General features: G+C 36.5%; 1 protein-coding gene across 5 annotated transcripts in view; it reads right to left on the bottom strand.

Annotated features, from left to right (window-relative positions):
- Positions 1–14235, bottom strand: part of KCNQ5 (potassium voltage-gated channel subfamily Q member 5) — a 528440-nt gene that overhangs the window by 194646 nt on the left and 319559 nt on the right. The gene's annotated exons all lie outside the window — the stretch shown is intronic.

Here is a 14235-nt window from a genome sequence, read left to right as displayed (position 1 = left end):
AACTTTGGCTCAGGTCAATATCTCACGGTTTGTGAGTTGGAGCCCCGCCTCAGGCTCTCTGCTGTCAGCGCAGAGCCCACTTTGGATCCTCTGTCCCCCAACCTCTCTGTTCCACCCCCACACTCTCTCTCTCTTTCAAAAATAAAAATAAAAATAAAAATAAAACATTTAAAAAATTATAGTTTTGGATACTCTGATGTTCTGTGTCTGTTCAGAGGACAGTGCAGGAAGGCCATGCTATTGAAGACCCAGAAATGACTTCTGATTGCTGGGCCCTTGGAAATGTATGAGGCTGTCAGGGGCCTAGAAATATCACTTGCACAATCCAGGAAAAAGATGCATTATGTTCTGCTTCTTGTCGTAAGAGATTTTAGGCTATGTCTTTTCCCACTGGTTATTACTGTCTGCAGGAGATGAAGGCAAAGGAGAAATATTTACAACAGGGTTTGGCAAACTTTTTCTGTAAAGGACCAGATAGTAAATATTTTAGACTTTGTGAGCATATGGTATCTCTTGTAGCTACTCAGCTCTGCAAGTTGCAATGCAAAAGCAACCACAGACAACGAAGAAATGAAATGAGTATGGCTGTGTTCTAATAAAACTTTATTTAGAAAAACAGGCAGTGGGCCAGATTTGCCCTCGATTCAGTTGAGGGGCAACAATATGACTTCCAATTTCAGCTGGCAAGACTACTGTAATTCTGCGCTGTAGTTCATCCCCCCAAAGGTTTTCAGCAAGTCTTTTCCTACTCAAGTCCTTGTGATAAAGGGCTCATCTTAAGTGTAATTATACCACAGAATTTGTTTCAGATTTAAAGGTTATCATTCAAAATAAATTTAAAACATAGGGAAGATTTTATGTAATGAACACTTTTTGTCTCTTTAAATACAGAAACAACCAAAGGACAAATAGATGCATACAAAGCAATGTCACATATTTTGAAATTTTGAGAGGTAGAACTAAATTCAGTACTATTTGTGATTGACAGAACCAGGAGGAAAGCAGTTTTCTCTCTTTATTATTCCTGTTTTGTCATTTGTATTAGATCAAATGGGTATCAGCCTATCAGAAGAGTATTTGGTCTTTATCTCCTCTGTTTAATGTTGCTTGGTGGAAAACCATGATTGAGAGAAGAACGACAGGAGAGTAACAGGCACTATTATCTGTAATGGATGTCAGGCAACCTTTCCATCACTGTAAAATTTTAAGAGCTTGAAAAGTTTTCCAGAGCATGTCTCTTTGCCATGAAGATTTGGAAGGCAGAAAGTAATTTATGTTCTCAAATTTCAAAATGATTTTCCATAATAATCAGTCTTTTAAAGGATTTCTACAAAACCCTTACCTTCCAATAAAAAAAGCAAGTGCTTTAATGTGCATACATACATATATTAAAAATGCATCTGAGAATAACTTTCCAACATTAAATGTTTGAAAAAAATCCATGGCATCTTGAAAAAGTACTGTGGACCCCAAGGTTTTAACATTTTCTTTCCACTGAGTAAAATAATTTTTTTTTGTAAGATGTGGATTTTCTTTTTACTCACTAAAAAATGTACAATCCTACAATATGATACAACTGTGATAAGCAAACAACTATATGACAGTAAACTATTAACTGAAGGCCACATGTTGAAAGCATGACACTACTTTTTCTACTCATTTGGGGCATCAGCGAATGAAGGAGAGGATATTGTTTTCTTCTGTGTGCCAAGATGCTTCCTTTCCAGTCTGATTTAGTAAGCCTTAGGGGAGGTTTGATCAAACTTGTGTTATATTAGGCATTAGAAGGGCTTGTTTTTAGTTTGGCTTCATTAAACTAACTCGGAACCTGTGATGGTTAATTTTGTGTCAACCTGACTGGCCATGAGGTGTCCAGATTAAACCTTCTGAGTGTGTCTGTGGTCTCTGGATGAGCTTAGCATGTGAATTAGTGGACTCAGTAAAGTAGCTTGCCCTCTCCAATGTGGGGGAGGGGGCATCATCCAATCTATTAGAGGGCCTGAATAGACTTAAAAGTGGAAAAGGAAGAATTCACCCTTTGCTTCCTGCCTCCCTGCTTGAGCTGGGACATCTCATCTCATCTTCTCCTGATTTACAGCCTCAGCTCCCCTGGTTCCCAGGCCCTGGGACTGAATTACACCACCAGCTTTCCTGGTCTCTAGTTTGCAGATGGCAGATCGTGGGACTTTTTAATCTTTCATAATTGCATGAGCCAATTCCTCACAATAAATATCCTTTGTATTTATCTTTCCTGTTGATTCTGGTTCTCTGGAGAACACTGACTAATACAGAGCTCTTGGCCAAATCTCTTATCTCTTATTTCTTCTGTGTTTTGGTTGCCTCTTCTGTAAAATGAGAAGTCTAATACCTGCATAGGTATGGTTTGATTATGTATGTGATGAAATAAAAGCATTTTACAGACACATGTTACTCCAGTGAGAAGATTATGAAGTCCTTGAGAGCAGGCCTTTGTCTTACTTCTTTGACTTTAAGAAAAATTCATTGAACACCTACCAGGCACCAATATTACCCACCAGGGCCTTACATAAAGAAGTAGCTCAAAAATTACTCATTGACTTGTACCAGTTAAATGCTATATTTAATGGCAAACAGATATTCATTTATTCACTGGTGAATAGAAAATACAGTATCTTTTAAGTCTGTTTCTACACTAGATTTCTGAAAGGAATAATCTGAAAACCAGCTTTTTTGGCATGGTAGCTTGCATTCATTCTGATAGTAGTTTTCAGAGCCAGAGGCTGAGACAAATGCTATTATGGTTACAGAGTTTCTTTACCAATAGCTAAGAAGGCAGTGCAGCCTTTGATGCCATGCAAAAGCCATAACAAACAATTGCATTTGTTTCTACTAAAAAATGCCTGTCACAAAACTCAGATCATTTTTAGCACTTCCTATTAAGTCTCATTCTCCTCAACTAGGTAATTTGATTTGGTATTACTAAAACTGCATGTGGAGAAAACCCATCGCAATTTTCTATTTTCAGATCATTGCGTTGACATTGTATACATGTGCGTCCGTAATACATACATGGTGATAAACTAATGAACAGTCACATCAAAATTTAGATACTTAATCCATGGAAGCTGATAGTTATTTCAGTCTGTAAACATAGAGGGGGCGATGGAGAATGAAATGTAGGGGACAGAAAAGAAATAAGCATGCTTGAATTTGGGGAGCATATTTTCTTTACAGCATTTGTCCCAGAGCCAGTCTTCTATACAGGCCTTTAGAACTCCTGTCAACCAATTCAGAAGTGACATCAGACAACAGAAGGTTGACATGTACACAGAGTCCTCTCAGGCACTTGAATTTCTGGGATCCTCTAGATGCTCTTAGAAGGTAACAGGAATAGGAACAGATACGGAGGAAAGATCAACAATACTTGACAGATTCTGTGTCGGTGCTACTGAGCTTGACATAGGAACTTCCTTTGACCTTTGAGACCAGAGGTCTGAGAATCTGCCAACCAAGAAATGGATTAGCATATAAGGACTACTGTAAGTAATCAGTCTGTCTGGTAATGTTTAGGAGACAATAAGAGACAGAGTAAAATGACACAGGACAGGAGGAGGCAAGAAGAGAGGAATTCTGGCCCAAGGTGGAGTCAAAATACCATCCCAACGCAACTGGTAAACTGTCTACTCAGGTGAGGAGAGACCACTAATGAGTGAGCGATTGTCATTCCTGGATGTCAGAAACAAATTTCAGCAATTTTACATGGTCCAACCTTACATATTATCCCTGCACTATGCTTATACTTTGCTATACATATATGTGTATTCATTTATTTATACACTCAACACAAAAATTTATATGTGTCTTTCTTCCTAGATTCAGAAAATTTCCTTAATAATATGTTAGAGAGATGAAGGAAAAAATAGCTTTTCAAACTGACATCAATATTTATAAAATATTTCCTTTGTCTAGAGGGTTTTATCAGTTTAGTTACCTTCAAACTTGGTTATACTTTCAGATCAAAATCATATCTTGTGCCTTAGGCATAAGTGGCTCATTAAATATTAAGTAAAAACTGAATTTGTAATTTTTTAAATAAAATATACTTTTAAAAAATGAATACACTGAAATTGGAGACCACCAAATAGTTCTCACAGAAGTCAAACTATAGTGAGGAAACACAAGTTGGCTGTTTTCAGCTTAGTCTCCAGCTCATTAGTTTCAGGTATAAATTCACCACATAGTGGCTGGATGACTAACCAAAAGGGAGATTTAGTAAGAGACCACATCGTTCATTCTTATCCCAGAAGTCAGCCACACTCGAGAAATAAACAACAGGTGCTGACCACATTTGCAACACAGGTTGACCTTGGTGTTTCAACTTGTTTTGGCCAAGATATTATATTTGCACACCTGTTTGTAAACGTATGCACACACACACGTGCCCACAAATTATGAGGAACCATCTACACATATTCTTAATCTGATAGGTCAACCTTAGTGAGTTTTAGGGAGATAGCATCTGATTATAAGAACAAGCCATTGTATTATACAGTAAGTATTGTAAAAACAAGCACATAAAAAATACAGAAATGTATAACTTAGAAAGTCAAAATTCCTAGTAATCATTGCCTGCACCTTTGTTCACTCCCCATGAACCCCCAAAATAATCAATCTTAACATTTTGGGAGTTATGACATGAGTTTCCCTTTCCTCACCTCAGTGTTCTGCTTTTTTTCAATCACACTTTTATTTCTTTTAAAGGCCAACCTCCTCTGAGGTTCTCTTCTTCACTAAGCTGTATCATAATGATCTATTTCTTCTCTACACTTTCAGGGCCCTGAGTCTGCAGCCAAACATTAATAATAAAATGTCTTATGAGGCTCTTTAATCCATAATTTTCTAAACTGTTTCCATAGAATATCAGTATCTGAAGGAATTTTCTTAGGTCTGACTCAAAAAAAAAAGTTTCTCTGTCAAATACAGTAACTGGGTTTCCTTATCACAGGGCTTGTGAAACATCTTTTTTTTTTTTTAACGTTTATTCATTTTTGAAAGACAAAGCACGAGAAGGGGAGGGGCAGAGGGGGAGGGATACAGAATCCGAAGCAGGCTCCAGGTTCTAAGCAAGCTGTCAGCACAGAGCCCAATGCCGGCTCAAACCCACAATACATGAGATCATGACCTGAGCCAAAGTCAGACGCTGAACTGACTGAGCCACCCAGGTGCCCCTGGCCTGTGAAACATCTTTGACATCTAATGTGAATGGTGAAGCTCTAGGGGAAGTTTTTAGTGTAGTATATTTCTGAAGCTTGGATCAAGGAACACCATTCTTACCAATTCTCTGATATCTTTTTTTTTTAAGTTTATTCATTTTTGAGAGATTGAGAGAGAGAGAGAGAGAGAGAGAGAGCACGAGCTTGAGCAGGAGAGGGGCAGAGAGAGAGAGAGGAGACAGAGAATCCCAAGCAGGCTCTGCATTGTCTACGCAGAGCCTGATGTGGGGCTTGAACCCACAAATTGAAATCAAGAACCTGAGCTGAAATCAAGAGTTAGATGCTTAACTGATGCAGGTGCCCCCTCTTAGTGATATCTTAAGTGACAGTTATATTTCTTAGAACCTGGCATGGTAAACATTACATTCTTGAAAGCCGGAAACATGTTCTTTATTCATGTGAGACTCTTGTAGTACATAGCATCGTTCTGAAAACGTCCAAGTATTCAATAATTATTTATTGATTTATTTATATGGTTGAAGGAAAATGAGAAGTAAGGAATGAAAAATATAGCGAAGGATGTGCCAAAGGCTTGCACCATACATTTAAAAAAATTACCTTTAATTAAATAAACTCAGACATAGGAAAAAATGCTGAACGTCACTAATCATCAGGGAAGCGCAAATCAAAACCACAATGAAATATCACCTTACATTTGTCAGAAAGGCTACAAAGACAAAGAATAACAAGTGTTGGTGAGGATGTGGAGAAAAAGGAATCCTCATGCACTGATTCTTGGTGGGAATGCAAATTGGTGCAGTCACTGTGGAAAACAGTATGGAGGTTTTTCAAAAAATGAAAAATAGAACCACCATATGCTTCAGTAATTCCACTACTGGGTATTTACCCCCAAAATGCAAAAACACTAATTTGAAAGGTTATATGCACCCCTATGTTTACGAGGCATTATTTCCAATAGCCAAATTATGGAAGCAGCCATAATATTGCCATTTGCTACAACATGGGTGGATCTAGAGAGTATGTACAATTCTAAGCAAAATAAGCCAGTCAGAGAAGGACAAATACCGTATGATTTCATTCACATGTGGCATTTAAGAAATAAAACAAATGAACAAAGGGAAAAAAGAGACAAACCAAAATACAGACTTTAAACTATAGAGAATAAATTGACGGTTACCAGAGAGGAGGTGGGTGGGGGATGGGTGAAATAGATGAAGGGGATTAAGAGCACACTCATCTTGATAAGCACTGAGTAAGGCATAGAATTGTTGGATCATTATATTGTACACTTGAAACTAATATAACACTGTATATTAACTATACTTCAATAAAAATAAAAATAAAATAATTATTACATTGTATAAATAAAGAGATGCCTTTTGGAGCACCTGGGCGGCTCAGTCCATTAAGCATCTGACTTTGGCTCAGCTGCCTGGAGCCTGCTTCAGATTCTGTGTCTCCCTCTCTCTCTGCTCCTCCCCTGTTCATGCTCTGTCTCTCTCTCAAAAATAAATAAACATTTTTAAAAAAGAGATGCCTTGTGTTTTCGATGTACTTTAAAATTATGTCATGTCATTATCTTTCACTATGCTGACCAAGTCATTGCAAAGGAGGGTTACAGGCAGGCACTGGTTATAAAATCATCGAGAGAACTTGAAAAACTTACTGACTAAAATTCTTATTGGGCAAGGAATGTGTTCTTACCCTAAAGAGGTTATAAAAAGGAGAAAATAAAACCCTATAATTAATATCATTAGGTTTATGGAAAACTTTATAACTGTGGACCTTCTTCTTTGTCATTGCAGAAGGGAGCCAGTGCCGAAGTTCTGCTCCGTGTAATAAAATGCACAGAAGAAGAAAAATATAGTACCTTAAATATGTCATTGTCTTTGTATATCTTCCTCTGGCCACTATAAGATATAAAACAAAACAGGTCTTGTTCCTTAATTTCTCCAACTCCTTCCAAAAACAACAAATCTTCAAGGCATAATTAAGTGGGTTCTATTGAACTCAGCCATTGGTAGAAGCTGCCAATCACCTGTGCCAGTTACGGAGCCACAGAGGAAGTGCTGGACTCCCCAAAACAGTCTGTATGGAGTGTATTCTTTTCAAAGCACTTCCTTTGCAATGTTCTCCGGTCCACAGTGCCTCCTACCTTGACCTGCTCAAAACCCACACGTGAGTTTCAAACTGAACACAGTTGAGTTTCTCTTTTCCTCATGAAAGTTCGGCTTTAATATAAATATTTGAGTGTCATCACAAATTAATAGGAGAAAGCTTTGCAAAATACTGCTTTCCTTTTTAAAATGAAAAGATAAAAATTCAGATTCTCAGTTATTTGGGAATATTTTACTTCTATTAATAAATATGCTTTAAACAAAAGGTATTTATAAGGTAACAATAAGAAATTCCTGTTGGGCTTGGGATGACAACTCAAACTAGCAAAAACTGTTCTGACCTCTGTAGTTGGCTTCAGGACTTCCTAGGAAGGGTGGCGTGATGGAGGGAGGTACTCCTAGGACTGGAAGGCAGTGCCTCCAGCTCTGCCCCAGTATGTGGCCTTGGCAGGCACCTTAACCTCTCTAGGCCTGGCATTCCCTTCTGCAAAACCAAGAGGTTAATCTGCATAAATTCAAACATCATTTCCAGCTAAACTGAAATTGACAACACTATTTATTATTCCATGTAAAAGCATGCTTTCGACCCTCTCACACACAGATAAAGTGAGTGACTCTCTTTACACAAGGCACTCTGTTAGGTGTTGCTAGCTCTAAAGTAATAGAATTCCACTGTACTCATTCCAGTTATGAGCCTTTCCTAAAAATTGAAATGATAATGTCTAAACCTATCAATTCAAACTTTAAGAGCAGCCTGCTTATTGAAGTTTGGATTTAAAAACACATGAGCATACAGTGGTTAACAATTCTGGAGACTACTGAGCCACTTTCCTCCAGCCAACTGTTTGATGCTGTGGGTCAATGGATAGTGCAACAAAAGTGGGCATAAAATCGCCTGCTCAGGTGACACATTTCACATTCACAGCCAGGCCATAATGGCTCATGATGAAATACTGGAAAAATGGCCTTCTAGGAAAGAAAAAACCAGTTTGATTTTTTAAGTAGAAAAAAACAGTTGATTCTCCTTATTGCTGGTAGTTATATGTTCTGTAAAGTTGCTTTGAACACTGAATTATCCAATACTGAATCACTGCTCCTAGAGAAAATACAGAAGTAGGTGCCTGTGAGCATCTGGTCACAACAGTTTTTTCAATCATTCAATAGATAATCTTGTTTTATGTATATTTCTGTTTAATTCTCATTTAATATATATTGCTGGTTCACTGGCATTGAACTCTTGGCCCATAGTGCTATGGCAGATGCCTGAAAGAAGCTTATCTAACACATGTATTTTCTATCTAAGGCACATCACAGGGTTTTGTTTTGTTCTGTTTTGTTTTGCTTTGTTTTGTTTTGTTTTGTTTTGTTTGTTTTTAAAGGAGCACCAGACAGCACTTTAGCACTACACTTAGGGACCATTTAAAAATAGTGAAATAATCAATAAAAAGCCAAAACTATGAAAAATGTGGCAATAAGTAGACTGTGAAAAGGACACTTGTTTACAGCATGGGAGCTAAAACAAGAAGGCAGGGATACCTTTGTCTAGCCCCAGCTGGAAACATGTTGGGAGAATGAAATTTTTCACTGTTGTACTAATGACCATAAAAGTGGCCGGAGTACTGATTTTCATCTCACAAAATTATTTTAGTGAATTAGCAAATTTGTAAATATGGAATCCATAAGTAATGAGGATTGGCTGTATGTATAAACTGCATATAAATTCAAAATACGTAAACACCTAAATATAACTTTATTTAACAAGAATGCTTATTACTAATATCAACTCATGGAAAATGTGAGCTTCAAAGAATACTCTTTTATAAATATGAAGTATAACAATAAAGTATTGACAGTTCATAAAAAAATAAAATCTTTCTGTACCATAATGCATACTTTCACCATGGCTTTAGAATCAACAAATAAACAGGAGTTACAATATAAAAAACCACGGTGGCTGCAAATACTCTCAGGAACTTGAGAGCACTGAGGCTTTCTCCTATTGATTAGCACAGATCATTTGGCCATGTCCTTACAATAATCCACATATAATTGAAAGAGTCATAGAGAAAATAAAAATGTGCAACTTAGACAATGCTATCATTCTTAATGTTTCATGGTGTACACTTAAAAGTCTATCAGGGCACAATTACAATTACTGAGTCCATTGACTAAATAAGTACAAAGCTACCAAGACCCTCACTCAAGTAAAAGTGGCCAAGACAACATCACTGTAATCTGTTTAAGTAGATATCCATTCTTTTTAATTTTCTCAAACAATGGATAATTGTGTGAACTCAAACAAGGCACTGAGACTCATTATGATCGACTTGATAAGAAATATAAGCTTGCCATCTTAACAGTTAGGAGCTATGATTAACAACCTTTGCAATCTACTTGAAGGTCTCAAACTCAGTCTTTAACATGAGTGTTTTCTACTCTCATTTAAGTAATGTATATTTGCTAAACAATACTTTTATATTTTAGGCATTTCACATTAGAAATGCAGGTGTCAGCTCTTTTTCTATCGCATTTAGTAGAAAGAATAGTCATATACATTTTATTTGTTTGTTTTTTTAAGTAGGTTTCACACCCAGTGTGGAACCCAATGCAGGGCCTGAACTCAAGACCCTGAGATGCTTAACCAAATGAACCACCCAGGCACTCCAAGAATAGTCCTATATTAAAATAAATCATTTCAGTAAGACAAAGGTTTGTTCTGTGAAATATATTAGTTAAATCATATTTTCACTTAACCTTCAAGGAGATTATCCACAAATATGAATTCCATGAATGCAGTCCATGTATTGCATTGTGGTTAAGCAAAGAGGTTTTTTTCCCCTCCATCTCCATCAGATAACTTTCTGCTTTTTTGTAAACAACGTAAGGAGATTTTCTGAAATATTTCAGAATCTGCAGTTTAAACCAATCTCACTGTTTCCAAAAGAAACTGACTCCAAAATGTCTGAAAATAACTCCCGTCACTTAAACTCAACCAGCTATACAATGTTTTTTCTTTTGTAAATATGTAAGGTAACCTTTTTTTTTTTGAGTAATAGATCTAATGTTTTATCTTGTACGTATTAAAATTTGGATGAAACTGTATTTTCCTCAGAAACGTGTAAGATATAAATTTCATCAATGTAGAGGGAAAAAAAGAATTAATGATATCTAAAATCAATCTAAATCCTCAGGTAAAAACATTGTAAATGCAAGATAGTTGTTGACTGTAGCTGGGCATTAAAGAATGACAAGTTTGAAGGTCTTTGCAGAGGGACTTGTGTGGCCCTAGGAGGCAATAAAGTTGACTCTGTCCAGTCTAGGCTCCAAAAGCCTTACAACTAGATGCTGTCATTAGCTTCTTATTAGTCTCTCTGGCTTCACTTATTTTCTGCTGCCATATAGTCTACAAACTGCTCTTAAATCCTCCTTTTATCACTTCGCTTTCCACTTCCAACAACCTTCAGTGGCTCCCTATGGCCTCTTGAACTGAACAAGGTTCTGCCTGCCTTCCAAGGGCATCATGGCCAGACCTGGTCTTTCTGTTCTCTGTCAACCAGTGTTTTCCACTTGCACAAATCTCTGGGTAGGTCTCTTCATTTTCACGCTCATTTGGCATCTTGCCTCAAGTTCATAGCTGAGATACTTTAAATCTTATCATCTCAGCCCATACAAAATTCCACCAACCCCACTTTGTTCAGCACACTATCGTCTACTTTCTCCTGATACCATCTCCTAAAATGCTTATTGTCTTGCACAGTTTGAGATATGATTATATACTGCTGTGTGATGTCATCTAACCATTTATATCATTTTTGTCTACAAGCAGATGATGAGGGTCAGGGTCATATTTTACCCTTTTTCACTTTACTAAATTGCATCAGTGTTAGAAGTGAATTAATTAAACCATTTGTTTAATTAAACTAATTAATTAATTAAATGAATGGTTTAATTAAACTAATTAATTTAATTAAATGAATGCTTTAATTAATTAATAAGGATAGTTACTTTTATATTTCAAATGATAATATTCCTGTATAAAAATAACACATCTGGGTAGCACTGAAACAGAATATTGAGGGAAAATATTAAATATTTATTAAAAAGGTAAGAAAACAAAGGAATAGAGAAGTCTTTTTAATAAATATTTTTATCAGTTGGCACTGGATAGTTAAAAAGTCATCTTAATGAGCTACCGTTAGGTGTTGGTTATTTTTGCCAGTGATACTCTGGCTGAAAGTCTGTGGGTCCATTTGGGGACTCCATCCCACCCCTCCCCCAGTTCTGAGTCTAATGTTGGTAATTTGAATTATGTGACAGCTCAGATGTCACAATGCCTGTAGAAGGACTGTGTTGTCAAGCTTCTTTCATTGTGATCCCAATCTATTGCAGATGAAAACTCAGCACACATAAAATAACATGCATCAAAGCATTCCTTTTCACTCTGGTCCATGGCTGGCAGGTTTTCAAAAATTCTTAGCAGTGCAAAATCACTCTATATTATGTTTATTTGTTTTAGAGTGTTAGATGAAAAGAGCTATTGCTCAAAGTTTAGTTAAAAAGTTAACACACTCAAGACACTTCCCATACTTTTGTGCTCTGGGATGTCATTCCTGTAATTAGATTTGAATTGTATTGTGATTCTCCTAGATCCTCAAGTTTATAAATAAACTTCTATTCAGCAGCAATTTCAGTCTGCCTTTTTTCCCCAAAGCAATTTCTCAAAAAATGATGAAACTATCATTTTGAATTATAAACTCTGAAGTAAAAAAGTGTGATTTATTTATTTCCCCCATTTTTTGGGGGAAAGTTCTTGTTTTCCTTAACATTTCTGAATCTCAGGGCTTCCCAACACATTATATAACCAAAATAATATTGCTTGGTACTCTTTAGATTCAGATATACTGTACTAAACCATGTCTCCTAAAATTTTTACGGCATCCTTAATTGAAAGCACAATTCTAGAATTATGGATGTGTGTTGAATGTCTTTGTAGGTAATCCATTTATATACATGTTTTCTAAAAATACAGAAACCTGAACCTTGTTTGGAAGCTGTGTTCCTTGGAGAATTTCTTGGAGTTCCTGAACTCCAGCTACTTGTAAGCATCTTTCTTTTCTTGCCCAAATATGAAAGTTAGTGTTAATTCGATGCATATAAATGAAACAGCAAATATGAAACAGCAAAAATGACAGCCAAAAAGGCTCCGGGCAAGATTCCCAGGCAGAGAGCAGCTAGAATTCCAGCTCTGATTTGCAGGATCATTATTGGCCAAGCCTCCCCTGAAAGCTAAACATGTTTTATTTTGCTTATCAATGCAGGCTCTGCCTCATAACAGGACCACAGATTATTAAACTCATTTTCTCCCGCAAAAAATCTGATTTACAGTTAACATTTTCAAAAGGGAAAGCAAAGAGTACTGGCTGGCTGGTAACATCCCAAATATTAAAATATAGAAATAGAAAAGAAAAGAGAAGGATAAATGCTTTCAAAACTTTCCTGTTACTTTTACTGCAGTAAATAGGGAGCACATAAACAGGCTTCCATGGAGTTCTGTATTCGTTGCTGTTATTAGTAAAATGGGTCCTAGCTGTGATATAGGAGCATTCATGCTGTGGTACTAATAGCTGGCCACCACATGTTTTCCTGTTTTTAGATAATGTATTGTACTTTGAAAATGTTTAGAAACCATGTACCTGTAGTGCCAATTAGAGCAATTCTTCCATTAATGTCAATGGAATTGTTACCTGATTCTTGACCTTAGTGTAAGGTCTGTTCAACATTAACAGAACATATATTTATTGTGTGTCTCACATTTTGTTGTACCTTAATATATCAGCATAAAATATGTAAATTCCTCTACCATACTGTTCAATACGGAGGCAATGTTTGACTTTAATTGCCTACAGACAGACACTTAATTTAAAGTGAGAACTTAGAAAGTGAGCATGCTTTGGATAGAGGAGAACGCTTTGTTTGTGCCTGTAGGTATGTTGGGAGGGAGTGTAGAATGGATTTCTGGGGTCAGACTGGCAGAATATTATACCTTATATAAAAAACAATTGTGAAACAATGTTGATAAACTGAACACAACAACAGTTTTGTGCTTCTACTAACTATGCTATGAACAGGTTATTTGAGACGATCTCTATACTTAATGCTATAATTCCATCAAATCAACTACTGGTAGACTTGAGATAGGGGTGAAGAGGCTGTAATAATGAATGTCACACTGCCCATTTGTTTAACAGTATGATCAAATTGTTAGTAGTTAGGTAGGTAGAGGCTTCATGAGGGAGCCATATCCATATGACACTATTCAGCTTTCAAGAGTCCACTGGGTGAATTGGATGCCTTTCATTTGTTAAGAAAAAAAAAATGGAGCACCTGTTATGTACCAGGTTATTTAGTGTATTAGGTACTGGGAACACATCAGTTCATAAAGCATATAAGGCCCTGAGGAATCTAGTAAAATAATGTAGTGATCCTCAAAGAGGCTGCAGAATTTTTCTTTTTTCACAATTTGTGAGATTTAGCATTCAAGAATAATTGATCAAAAACATGGAAATGACTTGGAAAAGGAAGATGAGAACAAGAATAAAATCCTCTTCCTGGGGAACTCCTTAAGCTATTAGCCTTTTTCTCAGGTTTTCTGTGGAAAAGCCCAATTGTGTGATTAAATCCAGCCCATGAATAATATGGACACTGGAGAGAGAAATGTATAAAAATGAAACTTAAGCTCCTGATGTGATGCAGCAGCATAGCTGAGATATTTAAGAATGTCCTCATTAGCATTTCAATGACAGCAATCAGTTTAGAAGGACACAAGGATATCATTCAGATCAGTGGTTCTCCATTCTGGCTTCACATAAGAATCGTCTAAGGAGCACTTAAAAAACATTGATGCT

The sequence above is a fragment of the Puma concolor genome, chromosome B2, assembly GCF_028749965.1.
Source record: "Puma concolor isolate L17-30 chromosome B2, mPumCon1.1.hap2, whole genome shotgun sequence".
NCBI lineage: Eukaryota > Metazoa > Chordata > Mammalia > Carnivora > Felidae > Puma > Puma concolor.
The sequence above is the reverse complement of the archived record's forward strand: the minus strand, read 5'-3'. Positions and strand labels throughout refer to the sequence as shown.